The sequence below is a fragment of the Acanthisitta chloris genome, unplaced genomic scaffold, assembly GCF_000695815.1.
Source record: "Acanthisitta chloris isolate BGI_N310 unplaced genomic scaffold, ASM69581v1 scaffold4439, whole genome shotgun sequence".
NCBI classification, from domain to species: Eukaryota; Metazoa; Chordata; class Aves; order Passeriformes; family Acanthisittidae; genus Acanthisitta; species Acanthisitta chloris.
Genome location: NW_008690703.1, coordinates 1 through 10,221, shown reverse-complemented (window position 1 = coordinate 10,221; position 10,221 = coordinate 1).

Sequence of the window (10,221 nt, the reverse complement as noted above, 5' to 3'; positions counted from 1 at the left end):
GACAAGAAGGCAGTGAAACACCAAAAAGTTGCAATGACATGCTGAGTAAGCGTGATACAAAGCTTAATATTCTAGAAGCAAGACTTGGCAGTAGCTGGAGTCTAGACAACAGCTTTTAAATAAACTACATAATAAGTACAACACATAAATCTGGCTCAGAAATGCAAACTCTTTTTTTTTTAAATTAGCTTTACTTCTAAAACTGTCGTCTTTGTACCAATGAAGGAAATTGCTATGAGACTTTAGCAAAAGCAGTTCACAAAGAAGCAGTCAGAAGTTCAACACCAGCACTAACTGATTAATTAGATATAATTTTGGACACAGAACTGTTAAGACTCAGCAGCAAGAATCAAATGGACATTATGCCAGATGCAGAACAGCATGGTATTCTGTCAAATTCCATAAGCCACTGAGGTGGAAATCTGTAGGATGACAAGACAGTCAACTTCAGTGGAAGCATTAAAAGAAAGCCACTGCAGTTTTAGAAGTAATTGAAATTCTGACAATATTCTTTATATTTGATTGATGATTATTGCTTCACTGGAAGTAAATCTAAATGAGAATGTACCTCTTTTAAATGCACACAATTTCAACTCATAGCTGGCTAGAAGTAGAGTTCTCTATTTGATTTTTAGAAACTAGAACATAAATCCCTTATTTACATAGGATGAGATTCCACAACTCACCTTCTATAAGATTAAACATAGGCTTATTTTTTTTACTCAATAAATATAGATAAAACCATGTATTCAAAAATAATTTGGTTTAGTGATTCAACACTGCACTCATCTAACTGGTTGTAGTCATTGATTTTACTGCAAGAGAAATAAACAACACAAAACTCAGGAAATAGTATGAAGTATATCTTTGAATTTGTTGGTTGGGCTCCTCTCTTGGCTGGTAGCTACCTTTCCTTTGAGAGACAGTAGGACCTGATAGTCATTGGCCTAGCTCTCCGACCTTGTTAATTAGGCTTACTGAGCTTTATATCTCACTGACCTTTGTCCATACCACTTTCTCTTCCTTAAATCTTGCTTTTGGGACTGTGTATTGTGGTACAAGAAGTACTGCAGGTTTCAGCAAAAGACTGTTTGGGGGCAAGGAAGGAAATATACCTAATGAAATTTCTAGAATTCTTTGTCTAAAAAGACATTAGAAACATGAGAAGAAACAGAAGTAGCAAATTTCAGAAAAAAAAGTGGTTCTGAATTTCAGATGGAAACCTGCTACAATGCCTGAATTCACTGAAGCACATGTAATACAAGAAAATAACCTTATTGAAAAATGACATTAGTAATGTTTTAGTTAATTTGTGCAATCATTAACAATTATGTTGTACTCCACAAATATATCTTCATCCAGTTTCTGAACTATGGGTTGTGGGATGATTTTTCTTACACAATCCTACTTACTAGCCATGATGACTTGGTTGGATACAAATAAACTCATCTAAAATACTGCTCTCGATATGGGCATTTGTATTTCTACAACTACGCTTTTTTAAAAAAATATACTACAACTACAGAAGCTGCAAAAATTTTTCATCAAATTGAAATAGAATGAAATTGAGTTGGGTGATTAAGATGTCAGGTGACAAATGCCTGTGATCACATGTCTGTTTTTCAGTTGACTCTGTCAAGTGACAAGAAAGTTTTCAGCAATCAGATAAGCAGCTCAATCAGACACATAATTTCACTCACAATATATCTCAAATTAAGACAGAGTACCAATCTGTCTTTGATTTTTGTCCCAAGCTTAGTTGGATACTACACATTTCTTCTCAATACTGTTCTCTCATTCCATTACCTCCTGACTTACTGTGGGTGTTGTATTTGCCTCTATTTTTCACATGTTTCTGTGCAGTCACTTTTGAGCCTTGCTGCTAAGTTACTTGCTAAATATTGTCTAACAAATTGCATGCAAGTAGATAAATCTCACTGTGAAAGGGCTCTGATGGAGCCAGACTCACTACAAAGAAAGTAGAAAAAGAGTCCTTTTTCTCATTTCTCCATGGGTCTCCTCAGAGTAGGAGCTAGTCTCTTTCTTCTCTGTCATCAATCACACCCAAAGATGTCAAAGGTGCAAGATAAACTCCAGTAGATCTATGCTGTGAGGCACTGGAGCATTTTGCTCAGAGGTGTTGTGATTTCCCTATCCATGGAAGTGTTCAAGATGAGGTTGGATGGGGCTCTGAGAAATTTGGTCTAGTGGGTGTCATCCCTGTGCATGGCAGAGGGCTTGGAGCTAGGTCATCTTTAAGGTCCCTTCCAACCCAAACCATTTGATTCTTTGATATATGTCACACACTCTCTTGTCCTGGTTAATCAGCGTTGTAAGGAGGCTTTTAGCTTGGAGGCTTGGAGCTGGAGCACAGTAGTGTTTTTTACTGGTTTCTAATCTATGTGGGCAAAGCCGATGAAGAAAACCACTATAGCCTAGGTCCCAGCAAAGGAGAAATCTTCCTCATGTAATGGAACAGACAAACTGCTTCTTCACCAAGTTTTTTGCCCTTCTTATAACATAGAAGAGATATGATTCTCAGTGACCTTCAGTATGGTTGTTTGAGAAAAATCAGCTGGAATTTCTGAATGCAAATGGACTGTTCACACACTACAGCTACAACCCAAGATCTGCCTCTGTTTCTTAAGACCAAACAAAAAAAAAATTCAAAAGTTAGAGAAATGGTTCACATCATGACACATAGATAAAATTCAGGAAAGCCTAACAGAACAGGCAAATCATGGCCATCACAACCATTACCAGACTTAGAAGACATAAGAGTTCATTGATGTCATTTGATATCTGAGTCAACAAATGTGCTAAATGCTTTTGGAACCTCTGTGCTTAATTAACTACTAAGGGTTAAAAAATTTTGCAGAGTCCACTTTTTAATAAACATTGTATCACCACTTGCTCAGCACCTTTTATGCACCACCATGTTTTTGTATATTTCCATGTACCTCCATCAAACTACATGTACATTTTAAGTACTATTAAACCACACCGCTCTGATCCATATCTCAGTGCTCTAGAATTATCTCTACATCACAAAAATAGGTTAGAAAAACATTATTTTCATCATGCAGTCTAGTTTAACATTAATTTAAGATGAAGGATTGCTAGGCTAGTTGTGTTTCTTCATGAGCTGTATCAATAATAGTACATTTCTCAAACAGAAAAAATCACATTTCAGCTTCTACTATAACTAATTGTGGACTTCTATAATCTACAGATAAATAAAAAAATTAATTATTACATAAGCATGATCTGGAAGAACTTTCAATTACTTAAATACAGATGATTAAAAACAGCTTGAAAGCAGGAAAAATCCTCAGGTTTTTAATTAAATGTTAAATTAAACTAATGTGATTATTTCTCCCCTTAATTAAATTTATTACTAATAAAAGTCTTTGAAGAAACATAGTCTTCTACTTAAAAGGTTCTCTGTGAAGTACTTGAAAACACCAAGAATTTTTCTACATTGAGTGATGTATGAAATAAGGCAATAGAAAAGAGAAGCTTAATAAATTTACTTTATGCTCTTCAGCATTTGATCCAGTTTGGATCCCAGACAAGAATGAACTATTTGAAATATTAGCAGTTCATTTTCCCTAGATCAGAAGATACTTGTATTTACAAATATGACACAAAAGATCTCATAATTGACCTCTGTACACTGACTGTGGGGAACTTTTTCCACAGAAAAGGAATAAAAGAAGGTCAAACAAACAAGCAATAAGGTTTAGGTAGCTAATTATATCCCTGAAATTACAAGGGTTGCCTTTATGAGGATTCAAATACTTAACCATTTGCAAAATGCTTTTATGGTAAGTGTGAGGAATAAAGACAACCTTCTTACAAGTATGATACATATTTGCTTATAGTGATCTCTATTTTATATATGAACTTGACTTTACTTGTTTATGTCATGTCCAATAAAAGAAAATTAATGACTATCACTGAAAGAAAGAAGGAAAAAGAAGAACGGAAAAATAAGACAAATCTCTGCTATGTGCCAAAGAAGAAATCCAACTTTCAACTTTGTCTCAGAGTTAACTCTTCTATAAACCAACTCAAAATTCTCTAGACAGTCTGAATTTTCCACGATAAAAATATGAAGCATTTAATTCACAAAATGTTGTCAAAATCTATTTCTTCATCAAAGACAAAGCAAATGAGGAAGAAAATGCAATAGTACTATATTCTATAACTCATTTGATAGGTCCTGTCCTGTCAGAAGAATGGATCTGAATTTACATCTACCAGTCACCACTGTAATCAATATCATGCTATAAACACATCATAAATTAAAAATATCTATATTTTCATGCAAATAAAAATATATTGCTAAAGTCCATTAAAATAAACCCAATCAGTTCTTTGAATATTCTAGCACAAAACATTCTATGCAAAATAAAACTGAAAAAAAAAAAATTAATCTTGACACAAAATATTCTTATTCTCTACTCAGTTCTGTGTTAAACTGAATTGACTCATTAAAGATTTCAAGGGAAGACCTTGTACAGTTCACTTAAATAATGAATATCAGGTGCCAAGTTTTCATGATTAGTAAACTATGCATATACTTCTCTACTTTTTAGTTCTTGTGCTATCTTTACCTGCACGTTATCTGCATAATGCTACTATATTAAGTAGGATAGCTTATAACTTTCATATGCAGCTCATTATTCTCTTCAAGATCATCTTTGTCTTCCTATCTTTACTCAGTTAGATTTTACCCTTGTGAGACAAGTCCAACTACATTCAAAAGGTCAAACTGTTCAGAGGCTTTTGCCTAGTGTCTGATGGTCATTAATGTATTCTGAGAATTTCAAGTGTGACTTCATTAGCTGCATCAAGAATGACACTGAATGCAAATGCTCACAAATGTGTGTGTCTGCATTTGTTTCCTAGGTGACCATGACAAAAGGATACAGATAAATGCATAAAAGTGAAAGAACACTCTCAAGTTTTTTTAACAAAGTCCTTGAAAATAGGTGAACATGTTAAAAAGGAATGCACATCAAGTCTTTAATCCATTGTGGAACATTTTTCATCATATAAAAAATTACTTGCTACTGACTGAATTTCAGACCATACTATCATCTGAAATAAGCTCAGACTGACTGTGGTCACTGGTTTAACAAAGTTGTAACATACTGAAACAAAATTCTCTTACTGAGCTTGTACTTATGGTACTTGTCCTTCCAAGCATTTAGAAAACAGTAAGAATATTGCCTTCCCAATTGGCAAAAGGAGTGCAAGTACACGAGACAAGGCATGTTCCAAAAGGATTGACTTCTTCATCAGCTTTTATAAATCACATTTTATTGGCAAAAGGAGTGCAAGTACACGAGACAGGGCATGTTCCAAAAGGATTGACTTCTCCATCAGCTTTTATAAATCATATTTTATATCTTGCACTACAGTAATGCCTTGGATAGAACACTGGATGCACAGTCAGGTTGGTGGACTTGGGGTTTTTACAACTCCCTATATATCCAGACTCTTTGTAGTCAGTTTTATGAAGGACAGACATGATGTAGTGCAGTTTGGAAGGTAAGAACAACAGCTCTGTTTCTTTAATCTAACAGCCTGAGCAAGTAATAGATACTGGAGGTACTATGAACAGGACAGCCTAATCAAATCTCCTCCTTCTGCAGTATAAAAATTGTAGGGATACATAGCATTATTTAGGATGCATTGCATAACAAGGATTTACAATGGAACACTTACTCATTTCAAAGCTGTCAAAAATGTGCCATAATCTCCTTAGCCTGCTAAGCAGTACTTGTCCTTTGCTAATTACCTACTTTTCTCTCTTATCTTTAGTGATAACATAATACACAATATGTAATTATTACTTTCAAAAAGTTGAATAAATAGCCTATTTCATAAAAAACCAAAATACTATTTTTCAGTTCTACCGAACTCACTGCCACCTGCTCTTCATTTTTCCCCATATTAGTCTTATGTTATAGGTTATTTCCACTGTGAGTACAATGAACAGAAATAGGCCTCTGACCAGAGTTTAGTTTAATTATTATTGTTATTTTTCTTTGTAGGCTGATCTTCTCATAAAATCTTACTCTGCTACCTTTCTTTTGAACAACTCATAAAAAAATAGATAAGAACAATGATGTGAGAAAAATCTGACAACACTCAGAAGTCAAGAAGGGTTGACCAACTACAGTGCAGGTCTCATTACTAGCACTATTACTCTCCTTAAAGTGTGTCCTGTTTGATAAAAAATTACAAACCTGCCTTTAAAAATTAGTGGATACAAACTACAGAAACTATGAGAGGTTGCATACAAAAATAAACTAAGATTTACTTATAAAGCCCTGTAGTTTCTTTTTTATTGATTCTTCTATTGCTTGGTCAGAAAATTTGAAGGGCCAAATCTTGAATTATGTTAAGACAATGTGCTTTTAACACACAGAACCAAATAGCAAGTAACATAATAACTTGTTAAGACAATGTGCTTTTAACACACAAAACCAAATAGCAAGTAACATCATAACTTTTTCCCAAAAAATTCTCCTATAGTGTAGTGCCAATAGTGCTGACATTACCCTACTTCAAGCTTGATTCACAACTTGTTCTCGATCAGCTACTTCCAAAATATAGATAGTTTCAAATTTACCCTACAATGTGACTTTTCAAGAAGATCCAGAACAAGAGATTAATATGGAAGAAAGCAATTTTTCTTTAACCTTTCCAGGCGTGCTAAAGAGCACAGAAAGGAGGTGGGGCTGTTTAGGCTGAGGAAGAGGAGGCTCAGGGAAGACCTTCTCACCCTCTGCAACTCCCTGACAGGAGGTTGGAGTCAGGTGGGGGTTGGTCTCTTCTCCCAGGCAACCAGCAGCAGGACAAGAGGGCACAGACTCAAGCTCTGCCAGGGGAGGGTTAGGTTGGAGATTAGGAAGAGATTTTTCCAGAGAGAGTGCTCAGACATTGGAATGTGCTGCCCAGGCAGGTGGTGGATTCACCATCCCTGGAGGTTTTCGAGCTGAGACTGGATATGGCACTTAGTGCCATGGTCTAGTAACCATGGTAGGGTTGGACTCGATGATCTTTGAGGTCGTTTCAACCTGGTTAATTCTATGATTCTATGAAACCAAGCATGGATTCAAAAAAAATGGCAAAACAAAAATCAGACAGATAGAGGTTTAGGTTGCATTACATTTATATATCTCAGGAATCATTAAAAGAACTGCTATACAAGACCATCAACAGAAGATCTCACAACTAGATGATGCCTACGCACACAAATTCCAGCCCTAGCATACTACTACTACTAGGAGAAAGCTCTCCTAAACTCAAAGCAATTATAACAAGTGAATGAAATTAAGAAGAAATGGCTTGCAAAACTAGTTCCTCCCCTTCTCAGCTAATAAAATCTATTGCCCCTGAAATCATTTCATTTAATTCTCACTTGCAAACATATCCCACAAAACCATTTTGCTGAGTGAGATTTCATAAATCTTTTTCATTTAATTCTCACTTGCAAACATACCCCACAAAACCGTTTTGCTGAGTGAGATTTCATAAATCTCTCAGCCTGGGATTAAATTTTACTGGTTTATGAACTGTTAAATTGCATTGTATGCTTATTAATGCTTGTGTTTTCTTAATTCTTGACATATTCCCAACTCCACCCTGGGGTGCAATTAAGAAAACAAGACAGATTTTTTTTCACCCCAAAAAATGCATTTCAACTGGGAACAACATATAAGCACCAGCAAGCTATAAACAATGTTCATATAAACTATTTTTTAAAATTACCATTTTTTTTTTGTTTTTCAAAGAAAATTAGTATTTCAAGTGAGTAATCATCATATTAAGGCAGAGCTGTTTAGATTTTAGTGAATTTTAACAGGGTGTTTTTTTATAAAGAAGTGTATATGATTTTAAGTAAAGACAAAAGAGTTGAAAATTATTTTCCCAATAATCAGAATACTTGTTTTAACATCTGAACAAATCAAATAATTTATTTCCTATGTTATCAGAAAAGACCTTAAACTAACAAAAAATTATCGAAAATTATTTTAAATCTAGAAGAAGTGAACTGGCTATGTAAGTTTATTTTTTGAAGTGTAATTTTTTTCTTACACAGAAAGACAAAACAAAATAAAGGATTTTCTCATTTGCCTCAGTACCTCATAGTCTGATCTCCAGTTCTTAGAGAAATAGCAAAGTGGATCATGAAACAATGGCTAAAAAACAGGACAAAAGAATAGGAAAATCACTCTAAATGATCATGATGCTGTTGCCACATTTCTTGCCATTACATTGTCATTATATAGGAAAGAATAATCATTCTTTTATTGACAGAATAAAAATCCATTTCCTGGTATAAAAGTTTGAAGTGGTAGAACCTTTTCCATCTAGCAGAATAATCTCTGATAATCATGTAGTTTAGTAGAATATTTACAGTGCTAAGAACCCAGAAGTATCTGAAAATGAGTTAGGTAGGCAGTCGCATATTGCAGCATGATTTTTACTTATTGCAGGTGAAACTTTGAAACAACTTGAAATTTTGTCAGAAATTGACACAGGAGATATAGTTAGCTTAAACATAGCTTCTCCTGAAATAAAAACTGCGGCATTTTCCCCATCTGCTTGACCTTTGATTCAAGATATGAATTTCATTTTAGCAAATAAAATGCTAAATATTTAGGGTAGAAACTGAAGTGAATAGGATTTTTGAATTGATTTTTTTTTTAGGACAAGGACAAGGAAACCTTGTCATTCTTGTGAAACAAGAGCTTAAATCTTAAGTATGAGGGAAAATTTCATTTCAGGGAATGGTGCCTCTGAGGAGGGACCCCAAACAAAGGAAATCCTGGGCTTTTACACTATCATAATTTAAGCGCAGCAAAGGAAATCCTGGGCTTTTACACTATCATAATTTAAGCTCAGCAAAGTCACAGAATAAGTTAGGTTGGAAGGGGCCACAATGGGTCATCTGGCCCAACCTCCCTACTCCAGCAGGGCCACCCTAGAGCACATGGCTCAGAATTATGTCCAGACTGCTCTTGATTACCTCCAGTGAGGGAGAATCCACAACATCTCAGGGCAATCTGTTCAGTGCTCAGTGACTGGAAAGGCAAGTTCTTCCTCGTGTTCAGGTACAACTTCCTGGGCATCAGTTTTTTGCTGTTACTTCTTGTTTTATTGGTTTCCACAAATGAGAAGAGTCAGGCTCCATCATCTTGGCACTTCCCATTCATGTGCTTAAATACATTAATGAGGTCCCCCTCAGTTGTCTCTTCACGAGACTGAACAGACCCAACTCCCTCAGCCTTTCCTCATAAATGCCTTCATCATCATCAAAGTTATCTTAATCATCAAAGACCCCCAGTCTGGGGGTATTTGGCACCTCAGATTGAGCTCTAGGTGATGAGAGCCCCAGGGAACAGGCCATGAACTGGTGACCCTTTGCATAACAAGGACACCTGTGGCACCTGCCAGGTGACTGGACACTCAGACCAATCTGCAGCTTGCACTGCAGCTTGCAAACTGAGCTAGCTGTACTGAAAATAGTCTTCAACAATAGGAACAGTTTGAGATTATTTAAAAATGCATCTTTAGTTTCAATGTCTGATTTTGATTGGATGACATTCTGGTTTCAAAGCCAGTCTGTCTACCCAGGGTTTGGTATTCCGATGTAAGGTTAAGCAGTAATTGATTTCCTAAACTCTGATCAGCTTCTCATTCTCACTTATTTTAAAACCCACCATTTATTTGACAGGTTATCTGTCTTTACCCTGTAACAAGTGTTCAGGGTGGTTTGTTTCTTTCCAATTATAGAAAGAGGAAAAAGTTCTCAGTATAAAACATTCAGTCTATATGGTCATCTACATTTATCTGGAATAAGAGAATAAACACTGGAGGGGAGGGGGTAAAAAATATTTTTATAATTATATTTATTTTTATAATTATAATACATTTCTGCCATTTTCTGCTTTCTGACTAACAAGATCACAGTGTGATTTCACAAGACCTTGTAAATATCTCATCATGTCATAAACTCTACTAATCCAAGAACAATATTGCATTCAATGTATCACTTGCTTTAGCCAAAGTCATCTAACAGCATAAACACTTGCAGAATGTGCTTATAATACACAATTAGGAACTAAGTCTTATGATGTTTCTGTACAGGTTCCATAGGTTTTGTATATATACATGTGTATGTATATATATATATATATA